The following is a 12,422-nucleotide window of genomic DNA, read 5'->3' as shown; positions in this document are numbered from 1 at the left end:
ATTGGGAGGTCGAAAGACGAATACGGCAACAAATGATGCAAGATGCACATCGATCGGAAAGGGCTCAAATGGAAAATAGTTTTAGCCAATTTGAAGACGCTCTGGAAGAGGATGTACCGTGTGAGGCAAGGCAGTGGAGAGAAGAGGAGTGGGGGGCAAATGAGCCCTACCACGAATATTATGACCAGCCTGAAGAAGCTTACTTTGGAGATCAAGAAGAAATGTTCGAAGGGGACAGATGGGCAGAAAGGAATCTAGAATGGGACCCAGACTATTATGCGCAATCACGAAGATTCGAGCATGAAGAACAAGACAGTGAGTGGTGGCAAGGGGAAAGAGAGGAGGCCTACGGGCCACATTCTGTTGATAATGACCACGAAGTACTCCAAGCAGAACAATGGTGGGCTGATAGGCCATGTGATGAGGAGCAACCTGAAGAGCTCGTGACGGAGTCGAAGAGTGCAAATAAAGTTGTTACCAGAGAGTATCCACGGGGACAAAGAGAGGCCTGCGGGCCAGGTATCATGGTTGATGGAGTTTTCATTGAAGAATGCGCAGAAGAGCAGTTGGTTGATGAATCAAATCTTCTACCAGATGGAGTGATCCTAGAGGAGTGCAAAATGGAGTATGGGGGCAAGAAAGACAGTGATCAACTTGAAGATCTCAATGAATGTGCAAGGTACGAGTATGACGATGGTAAGATTGAGGAAGTGGGTGTCTGTAGCGCTGAAGACTCCTGCACCTGGAGGGAGTATAAAGAAATCAGGACAGACGATTCAGAGACTCCTGAACCTAGGGGGAGTATAAACAATCCAGGACAGGAGGGGCTGGGAGCTCGGGAGTTAGAAGAAGTGGAGGCAGGGGAAGAACTCGTGAGCCGCGAGTCTAAACAAACGGCCGTATGCGAAATAGAGACAAAGGAAGAACTCGTGAGCCGCGAGGATAAAGAAACGGCCGTGTGCGGAGTGGAGAAGGGGGAAGGCATAGTACTCGTGAGCCGCGAGGATAAAGAAACGGCCGTGTGTGGAGAGGAGAGCGAAGAAGAAGGCAGAATACTCGTGAGCCGCGAGGATAAACAAACGGCCGTGTGCAGGGAAGAGGATGAGGGGGAAGGCATAATACTCGTGAGCCGCGAGGATAAAGAAATGGCCGTGTGTGGAAAGGAGAGCGAAGGAGAAGGCAGAATACTCGTGAGCCGCGAGGATAAACAAACGGCCGTGTGCAGGGAAGAGGATGAGGGGGAAGGCATAATACTCGTGAGCCGCGAGGATAAAGAAATGGCCGTGTGTGGAGAGGAGAGCGAAGGAGAAGGTAAAATACTCGTGAGCCGCGAGGATAAACTAACGGCCGGCACAATACTCGTGAGCCGCGAGGATAAAGAAATGGCCGTGTGTGAAAAGGAGAGCGAAGGAGAAGGCAGAATACTCGTGAGCCGCGAGGATAAAGAAATGGCCGTGTGGGGAGAGAAGGCTGAAGGGGAAGGCATAATACTCGTGAGCCGCGAGGATAAAGAAACGGCCGTGAATGGAGAAATGAAGACGAGCGAAGAACTCGTGAGCCGCGAGTCTAAAGAAACGGCCGAAGGCAGGATGGAAGAGGTAGACCAAACTCGTGGAGCCGCGAGCCTAAACGAACGTGCCAGACGGATTGAGGAGCAGGTGGAGGCCAGGGAGACTGGAGGTGCCGAAGAACTCGTGAGCCGCGAGTATAAACAAATGGCCGTGTATTGTGACAGGTGGGTGGAGGAGATGGACAGTGAAACCAAAGGGGCAGGTGATGATGGGAAGAGCTATGCAGAGAAAAAGGGAAAGACGAAGACGTGTGCTGAAGGGCAAGTTGAGTACACTGCTAGGAATACGACCAGAGCGGAGGGGATGATGATGATAGAGGCAACTGAAAGACCGCAAAGGATGGAGGTAGCGAGAAAGGGGAATCAAGTACATACTAGTCAAGAAATACAAACACTTTCTTACAAAACCAAGGAGCAAGAAGACGGAACTGCATCGGCTGATTCAGAGGGAGACACGCCCTCATGCAGCAAGAAAGATAGGGGTGCTGGGGCGCCCCTCACGTGGACAGACAGTGACGAATGGATGCTCTTGAAGGGGACTCGAGTCGCTGAGGTGCAGGAGGCTGGGGTCCCTGCGTTTCGGATGAGAGTGTCTTTCAGAAAACCCACTCTGACCTTGAAGTCTACCAGCTCATTCAAGCCCATTCCGGTCTCGGGACCAAAGGGGTGCAACCTGCTGGGCAACATCGTTGTGGTTGGATGGCTTCACGATCAAACCGAGCAGGTTGCGCGGAGGCTTCACCCTCCTAGTTTGCAACGACAAATCCGGTTCGTGGAGGAGCCTAACAAAAATGTTGAAATCAGGTGCGAAGGCCTGGTCTCAACCTGGATCACTAAGGTCAGCTCTGGCATGAAAAGGCCATTAGTTACAGCTGGAGAAATGGATTTGGCTGTCAGGGCAAGGCGGCATGCGAAAATTTCGCATATCAACTTGCACAAGCTTTTCTGGTCCCACTTGCAAAATCAGGCCGTACAGGGCCATGTCGAGGTGGACACAGCGAGGGAGTTGGCCCTCGCGCTTCAAGCTAGGAGGTTTGATGGCTCGCATCAAGTTTTTCTAACTTGTACGCAGGTGATTCAACTCAATCCGGCCAAGCAGGGCTTTTTAATGCAAGCGGGCGCAGAGTGGCCACCTAATAGCAATGGCCGCAGCATGCATGTGCGCATCACCGAAGTGAATCAGGTCAGAGAGGGCCGACACATAGATTTTCAGCATAAACGGACAATCAAGTCGAGTCTACCAAAACAAGGCGTGCTACTTCTCCACACTACTCGTATGCGGAAGCGTGCAAAAAGGAGAAGGGTTAAACATGCAGGTGTGATAGATCGCACTAGGAGGGCGCGTCGACACTCGACTCAAAAGAATGAAGGAGCGCACTCTACAAACGCATTCCCGAAGATCCGTGCCAGGCGGGGCACTCAAAAGAAAAAGCGAGAGACAAGAAGTGGCGCAGCGCAGTGGGATTACTTTCTGCGAGCTAAACGTTATGCAACTTCAACAACGAAGTATCCTACGGCGAGACGCCTAGATCCGCACAGTCCAATGAGGGTCAAAGCGCGAGGCAAAGGACCTCTCCATGCGGGGGCAATGGACAGAACAAGGAGAGCAAAAAGGTACGTGGCCATCAAGCGCATCACCACGACGTTCTCCAATAGCGCAGAAAATGAAGATCCAACTACAGGGAGTGCAACGAATGAAGAAGCTGGCGACGCCGACACAACCTTTTAGCATTGGGAGAAGACTTAACGAAGTGGAGGCGTCACATGACAGTTTGTAAGTATACTTGAGCGCATAACTATGTAGGGGCATTCATATAATTACATTCATTTTTCTGAACTTAGGTATGAGCGTTGGGGCTTACTCTTGTAAATAACAAAACTGTTAATACCTACTCAACTCGAAGTGGGCTTCGAGTTTTTTGTAGGGGGGGTGTGTATAGGGGAGGTACCCTACTCGAGGCTTGGCTCTCCTTGGGCGCGTCGCGGCATGGGGCCGTAGTGCGTGTCGCTTGGGCATGGTTAAGTGGCTCGGGGCTTCCCCCAGGCATAGGTGAGTGGGGATGGTGAGTGCAAACAGTGAGAGCGAGGGGGAAGGGTAGTCTTTTTTATGGGGCGAGAGGTGAGTGGGGTGTTGTGCTACCACAAAGGGTTTCGGGGGTGCGTCCTTGCGTAAGCACCAAGAAATATCAAGTGCCATGAGGAATTCCCTGCCCGATGGGGGGAGATAACAAGGTGGACAGTTGAGTCGCGTCGGCGCTGGGCCGTGTCGCGGTGCCGCGTCGTGTTACCTTCCGTGGCGTGTTACCTTCCGTGTCGCCCTCCGTGGCGTGTTTGGCTATGCCGTGCCGTGGTGCCATGTTGAGTGGGAAAACCGTGTTATGATGCGATATGTCATGTTATGGTGCCGAGTTGAGTCCCAAGGGACGTGATATGCCAAGTTGAGGTGTGTTTTGGAGCCAAGGCATGTTTTGGGGAATTTTGGAGTTTTGTTACAACACCTATAGGGGAGGTACCCTACTCGAGGCTTGGCTCTCCTTGGGCGCGTCGCGGCATGGGGCCGTAGTGCGTGTCGCTTGGGCATGGTTAAGTGGCTCGGGGCTTCCCCCAGGCATAGGTGAGTGGGGATGGTGAGTGCAAACAGTGAGAGTGAGGGGGAAGGGTAGTCATTTTATGGGGCGAGAGGTGAGTGGGGTGTTGTGCTACCACAAAGGGTTTCGGGGGTGCGTCCTTGCGTAAGCACCAAGAAATATCAAGTGCCATGAGGAATTCCCTGCCCGATGGGGGGAGATAACAAGGTGGACAGTTGAGTCGTGTCGGCGCTGGGCCGTATCGCGGTGCCGCGTCGTGTTACCTTCCGTGGCGTGTTACCTTCCGTGTCGCCCTCCGTGGCGTGTTTGGCTATGCCGTGCCGTGGTGCCATGTTGAGTGGGAAAACCGTGTTGTGACGCGATATGTCATGTTATGGTGCCGTGTTGAGTCCCAAGGGACGCGATATGCCGAGTTGAGGTGTGTTTTGGAGCCAAGGCCTGTTTTGGGGAGTTTTGGAGTTTTGTTACACTTGGTATCAGAGCGGGACCCCGTGACGCATCAGAGACGTCTGGAGGCGGGGAGGGGCAAAAATACACAAAAATAGGCAAAAATTCAAAATTTTTCAGAAAAATTCGAAAAAAAATCATAAAAAATTCAAAAAAATTCAAAAATTCATAAAAAATTCAAAAAATGGGAAAACACAAGAAAAGTGGGAAAAGAGTGAAAAGTGACCAAAACGAGATGAAAAAAGCACGAATCGAAGCCGAAAAGGTCAGAATTGAGAATTTGTATGATTCGAAACACAAGGTTTTGGCAAGATGGTATGATTGTGAGGATGAACGCAGGATCTTGTGGGAAACGAAGGTGAATTGGCTAAAGTGTGGATATGGATTTTCGAAGCGGGAGGAGCAGGATTTGGAGAGGAGATTGAATGGAGTAAAGACTAAACAAGTTGGGCTAAAAGAAGAATTACAGGTGCTGAATGACAAATTAAAGGAGTGGTATGAAGAGCACAGAAAATGTTTGAATCTTGATTTATTACATATAGAAAGACAATTGAGGTTGGAAATTAGCGAAGAATATGGAGAGATCGTAGCACAAGGGGGTATGCCGGATGAGAAAGAAAAAAGTGTGAAACCTCAGGCAAATCAGAAGGACCCAAGCACAAAAAGGCAGGAAAAAGAAACGGAAAGTGAGTCTGATAGTGAGAGTAGTGAAAGTGAAGTAGAGAAAGAAGGGGACATGTGCGCTGCAGTAGAGGCCCAATTGACAGTGGGGGAAAGGTTGATATCAGAGGGACAATTGAGTCATGCCGAACGTATAAACTTACTACAGGTGATGAACTTATTGAAAAAAGGGTTGGCAGAGCAGAAAGGGAAATGTGGAGCTAAGACCAAGCCACCAGATGTGTTAAGTGAATCAGATGATGAATCAATAACAGATGAACCAACTGCTTGGACGGATGAGATTTACTTAGATGAGCAGATAGATTGGGAGGCCGAAAGAAGGATACGGCAACAAATGATGCAAGAGGCACACCAAAGGGAGAGGGCTCAAAGGGAAAATGATTTTACTCAATTTGAAGATGCACCAGAAGAGGATGGGACGTGCGAGGCGAGGCAATGGAGAGAAGAGGAGTGGGGGGCAAATGAGCCTTACCACGAATACTATGACCAGCCTGAAGAAGCCTACTTTGGAGATCAAGAAGAAGAGTTAGAAGAGGACAGGTGGGCCAGAGGGGATCAAGAATGGAACCCGGATTATTATGCACAATCACAAAGGTTCGAGCACGAAGAACAATACAGCGAGTGGGGGCAAGGAGAAAGAGAGGAGGCCTACGGGCCATATTCTTGTGATAACGACTGCGAAATACGACAAGCAGAGCAATGGTGGGCTGATAGGCCATATGATGAGGAGCAACCTGAAGAGCTCGTAACGGAGTCAGAGAGTATAAATAAAGTGGTGATCAGAGAGTATCCACGGGAACAAAGAGAGGCCTGCGGGCCAGGTATTATGTTTGATGAAGTTCTCATCGAAGATTGCGCGGAAGAGCAGATGGTTGATGAATCAAATCTTCTACCAGATGGAGTGATCCTAGAGGAGTGCAGAACGGGGAATGGGGACAGGAGAGATAGCGATCAACTTGAATTTTTCGATGAATGTGCAAGGTATGACTATGATAATGGTAAGATTGAGGAAGTGGGTGTTTGTAGCGCTGAAGACTCCTGCACCTGGAGGGAGTATAAAGAAATCAGGACAGACGATTCAGAGACTCCTGAACCTAGGGGGAGTATAAACAATCCAGGACAGGAGGGGCTGGGAGCTCGGGGGTTAGAAGAAGTGGAGGCAGGGGAAGAACTCGTGAGCCGCGAGTCTAAACAAACGGCCGTATGCGAAATGGAGACTAAAGAAGAACTCGTGAGCCGCGAGGATAAAGAAACGGCCGGATGCGGAGAAGGAAATGGAGAAGGCATGGTACTCGTGAGCCGCGAGGATAAAGAAACGGCCGTGTGCGGAGTGGAGAAGGGAGAAGGCATAGTACTCGTGAGCCGCGAGGATAAAGAAACGGCCGTGCGTGGAGAAGGAAATGGAGAAGGCATGGTACTCGTGAGCCGCGAGGATAAAGAAACAGCCGTGTGCGGAGTGGAGAGCGAAGGAGAAGGCATAATACTCGTGAGCCGCGAGGATAAAGAAACGGCCGTGTGCGGAGATGAGAGCGAAGAAGAAGGCAGAATACTCGTGAGCCGCGAGGATAAAGAAACGGCCGTGTGGGAAATGGAGGTGAAGGGAGAACTCGTGAGCCGCGAGTCTAAACGAACGGCCGTGTATGGAGAAACAGAGTTGAGGGAAGAACTCGTGAGCCGCGAGTCTAAAGAAACGGCCGAAGGCAGAGTGGAAGAGGTAGATCAAACTCGTGGAGCCGCGAGTCTAAACGAACGTGCCGGATGGGTTGAGGAACAGGTGGAGGCTAGGGAGACGGGAGATGCTGAAGAACTCGTGAGCCGCGAGTATAAACAAATGGCCGTGTATTGTGACAAGTGGGTGGATGAGATGGACAGTGAAACCAGAGGAGCAGGTGACGATGGGAAGGGCTGTGAGGAAAAAAGGGAAAAGACAGAGACGTGTGCGGAAGAGCAAGATGAATACGATGTGGTGAAAAGGCCCAGGGCGAAGGGGGTGGTGATGACAGAGGAAACCGAAAGACCACAAAAGATTGAGGCAGCGGGAGAGGGGAATCATATACATACTAATCAAGAACTACAAACACTTTCACACAAAACTTTGGAGCAAAAAGATGGGACTACATCGGCTGAATCAGAGGGAGACAAGCCCTCATACAGCAAGGAAGATAGGGGTGCTGGGGCGCCCCTCGCAGGGACAGATAGTGACGAATGGACGCTCTTGAGGGGGACTCAAGTCGCTGAGGTGCATGAGGCTGGGGACCCTGCGCTTCGGATGAGAGTGTCTTTCAGGAATCCCACTCTGATCTTGAAGTCCACAAACACATTCAAGCCCATTCCGGTCTCGGGACCAAGGGGGTGCAACCTGTTGGGTAACATCGTGGTGGTTGGTTGGCTTCACGATCAAGCCGAGCAGGTTGCGCGGAGGCTTCACCCTCCAGGTTTGCAAGGACAGATCCGGCTCAGTGAGGAGCCCAACGCAAGTGCAGAAATCAGGTGTGAAGGCTTGGTTTCAACCTGGGTCACTAAGGTTAGTCCCGGCATCAAGAGGCCATTACTCACAGCCAAAGAAATGGATTTGGCTATCAGGGCAAGGCGACATGCGAAAATATCGCATATCAACTTGTACAAGCTTTTCTGGTCCCACTTGCAAAATCAGGCCGTACAGGGCCATGTCGAGGTGGACACAGCGAGGGAGCTGGCCCTCGCGCTTCAAGCTAGGCGGTTTGATGGGTCTCATCAAGTCTCTCTAGCTTGCACGCAGGTGATTCAACTCAATCTGGTCAATCAGGGCCTTTTAATGCAAGCAGGCGCAGTTTCGCTACCTATTAGCAATGGCCACGGCATGCATGTGCGCATCACCGAAGTGAATCAGGTCAGAGAGGGCCGACACACAGGTTTTCAGCACCAACGGGCAATCAAGTCGGATCTAGCTAAACAAGGCTTGCTACCTCTCCACGCTACTGGTATGCAGAGTTATGCGAAAAGGAGAAGGGTAAAACATGCGGGAGCAATTGATCGCACTAGGAGGGCGCGTCGACACTCGACCCCAAAGACTAAAGGTTCGTGCTATACAAAGGCATTCCCGAAGATCCGTGCTAGATGGGGCACTCGAAGGAGAAAGCGAAAAGCAAGGGGTGGCGCTGCGCAGTGGGATCACTTACTTCGAGCTAAACGCTACGCAACTGTAGTGAAGAGTTATCCTGCTACGAATCACATAGAATCGCGCAGTCCAACGAGAATCAAGGCGAGGAGCAAAGGACTTCTTCATGCAAGCGCGATGGACAGAACAAGGAGGGCAAAGAGGTACGTGGCCTTCAAGCACATCACCACGACGTCCTCAAGTGGAGCAGCAACGAAATATCCGAGTACAGGGAGCACAACAAACAAAGGAGCTTACGACGCCGACACAACATCTTAGCATTGGGGGAAGATCTAACAAAGTGAAGGCGTCACAAGACAACCTTGTAAGTATATTTGAGCGCATAACTATGTAGGGGCATTCATATAGTTACCTTCACTTTTTTGAAGTTAGGTATGAGTGTTGGGATTACTCTTGTAAATAACAAATTGTTAATACCTACTCAACTCGAAGTGGGCTTCGAGTTTTTTGTAGGGGGGGTGTGTATAGGGGAGGTACCCTACTCGAGGCTTGGCTCTCCTTGGGCGCGTCGCGGCATGGGGCCGTAGTGCGTGTCGCTTGGGCATGGTTAAGTGGCTCGGGGCTTCCCCCAGGCATAGGTGAGTGGGGATGGTGAGTGCAAACAGTGAGAGTGAGGGGGAAGGGTAGTCATTTTATGGGGCGAGAGGTGAGTGGGGTGTTGTGCTACCACAAAGGGTTTCGGGGGTGCGTCCTTGCGTAAGCACCAAGAAATATCAAGTGCCATGAGGAATTCCCTGCCCGATGGGGGGAGATAACAAGGTGGACAGTTGAGTCGTGTCGGCGCTGGGCCGTATCGCGGTGCCGCGTCGTGTTACCTTCCGTGGCGTGTTACCTTCCGTGTCGCCCTCCGTGGCGTGTTTGGCTATGCCGTGCCGTGGTGCCATGTTGAGTGGGAAAACCGTGTTGTGACGCGATATGTCATGTTATGGTGCCGTGTTGAGTCCCAAGGGACGCGATATGCCGAGTTGAGGTGTGTTTTGGAGCCAAGGCCTGTTTTGGGGAGTTTTGGAGTTTTGTTACAACACCTATAGGGGAGGTACCCTACTCGAGGCTTGGCTCTCCTTGGGCGCGTCGCGGTATGGGGCCGTCGTGCGTGTCGCTTGGGCATGGTTAAGTGGCTCGGGGCTTCCCCCAGGAATAGGTGAGTGGGGATGGTGAGTGCAAACAGTGAGAGTGAGGGGGATGGGTAGTCTTTTTATGGGGCGAGAGGTGAGTGGGGTGTTGTGCTACCACAAAGGGTTTCGGAGGTGCGTCCTTGCGTGAGCACCAAAAACTTTCAAGTGCCTTGAGGAAAAAGCTCCTTGCCCGTTGGGGGGAGACATCATGGTGGACTGTGAAACCGTGTCGCATTGCCGTGCCGTGTCGCGCTGAGGCGCCGTGATAAGTTGAGAAACCGTGCCGTGTTATGTTGGGGACCCATGTCGCGTTATGGTGATATGTCGTGTTGGGGTGCCATGTTGAGGCCCAAGGGGCGTGATATGCCATGTTTTGATGTGTTATGGTGCCGAGGCATGTTGTGGTGGTTTTTGGGGTCCGTGACACTTGGTATCAGAGCAGGACCCCCGTGACGCATCCGAGGCGTCCGGAGGCGGGGGAGGGGTAAAATAGGCAAAAATTCAAAAATTTTCAGAAAAATTCGAAAAAAATCATAAAAAATTCAAAAAAATTCAAAAATTCACAAAAATTTCAAAAAATGGGAAAAAGCAAGAAAAGTGGGAAAAAAGTCAAAAATGACCAAAAAGATGAAGAAAAAGAGCGTAACGAAGCCGAGAAGCTGAGGATTGAAAATTTGTATGCTTCAAAAAACAAGGTTTTGGCACAGTGGTTTGATTGCGAAGATGAACGGAGGATTTGGTGGGCTACTAAAGTGGATTGGGTGCAAAAAGGATACAATTTTTCTAGAGAGGAAGAAAGTAATCTGGAAAGGAGATTAGCGGGAGTGAGGGACAAACAAGACAACATCAAAATACTACTTCGAGCGTTGAATGGAAAAATCAATGAATGGGTTGAAGAACATAGAAGCAATGCAAAAATTGATTTGTTACTCATAGAGCGGGAGTTAAGAATGGAAATCATTGAAGAGTATGGAGAGGGGGTAGCGGGAAACAAGATGCCAGATGAAAAAGGAAAAGCTACGAAACCCCAAGTAGTTCAAGAGAAGCCATGTACTCAAAATACAAATCTTAGTGGTAATATGGTACATAAAAAGGCTAAAACTGCGAGAACTCAAGTAACGCAAGAAAAGTCATGTGCTCGAATGAAGAAGTCTAGTAGTGAAAGTGAAATGCGGGTTGAGGGAGGATACAATGTTGACCATGCTATCATAGAAAATCAGTTGGCTATGGCAAAAGAGGCGTTATCTAGTGGAAAACTGAATGAAGAACAACGTATTGCATTTATACAGGTGATGAATACATTGAAGAAGGGGCTGGCAGAGCGTAAAGTTCAACATGGGGAAGGGGCCAAGCTACCTGAGGCCATAAGCGAATCGAGAGACGAAGACTCAGAGGTCGAGAAACCGGATACAGATGAAGAGGAGCTATGGTCAGATGAGGAAATAGACTGGGAGGCCGAACTGAAAATCCGTGAACAGATAATGAAAGAAGCAAATCAAAGGGATAGAGAGAGGGCCATACTAGATGAAGATTCAGGCCAATTTGATGATGCAGTAATGGAAGAGGGATGTGAAGGAAGTCACTGGGGGGAAAGAGAAGAGTGGGTGGCAAATGAGCCATACCATAATTATTGTGACAAACCTGAAGGAGACTACATATATGAGGAGCCTCTTGAATATCAGTATGCCAGATACGAAGATGACATGTGGGAAGATAGAGGACAACAATTGGAGGGCTACGGGGAACAAGCGTTTGATCCAGAATATGAAGCTAAGTATGCGCATGAAAGGTCAACCTGGGAAGAGAAAGACGACTATTTTCAAGACTATTATGATCAACCTTTCGAACCAGGATACGAAGCAGATGCAGACGAGTGGCAAGATGAAAATGAGGAGGCCTACGGGCCATATTATGAAGAGAATGACCACATAGTTAATCCAGCACAACCAGTATGGAAAAATGAGTCTAGTTTTGTGTTTGAAGGAGTGTTGGTGGAGGAGTGCGCGGAAGAGAAGACGACCTGCGGGTCAGATCCATTACCGGAAGGGGTAGTTTTGGAGGAGTGCTCAATGAGGGGCGAGGCAAAAGATGCCAAGACCCAAACAGATGATTCTTTGGAGGGCAGGTTGGATGGACTGGGGGATGAGGAGATGGAAGATGTTGGCAGGGATGAAGAGGAAGACTCCTGTACCCGGAGGGAGGATAAAGAAATCGGGACAGACATCGGAACTCCTGCACCTGGGGGGAGTATAAATAAGCCGGGACAGGTGGAACGGTCTGGAACTGAAGAACGGGTTGAGCCCGATTATGTTGATGAGGAGATCGGAGGGAAAGTGGAAAGGAGCGGAATGGGGCCAGAGGCCATGTTACTGAATGAAGAAGCCGAATGGCTGACTCTGGAGGAACTCGTGAGCCGCGAGTATAAACGAATGGCCGAAAATGAGGAGCTTGTGGAAGAACTCGTGAGCCGCGAGTCTAAACAAACGGCCGAACAGAATGAGCGCGTGGAGGAACTCGTGAGCCGCGAGTCTAAACGAACGGCCAAACAGGATAAGCTCGTGAGCCGCGAGGATAAAGAAACGGCCGTGCGTGGAGAAAGGGTTGTAGGAGAAGGCATGGTACTCGTGAGCCGCGAGGATAAACTAACGGCCGGCACAATACTCGTGAGCCGCGAGGATAAAGAAACGGCCGTGTGTGGAGAGAAGGGTGGAGGAGAAGGCATAATACTCGTGAGCCGCGAGGATAAAGAAACGGCCGGATGTGGAGTGGAAAAGGGAGAAGGCATGGTACTCGTGAGCCGCGAGGATAAACTAACGGCCGGCACAATACTCGTGAGCCGCGAGGATAAAGAAACGGCCGTGTGT

The sequence above is a fragment of the Lygodium microphyllum genome, chromosome 16 (assembly GCF_053477565.2).
Source record: "Lygodium microphyllum isolate KBCC chromosome 16, Lygodium_microphyllum_v1.1.10, whole genome shotgun sequence".
NCBI lineage: Eukaryota > Viridiplantae > Streptophyta > Polypodiopsida > Schizaeales > Lygodiaceae > Lygodium > Lygodium microphyllum.
The sequence above is the reverse complement of the archived record's forward strand: the minus strand, read 5'-3'. Positions refer to the sequence as shown.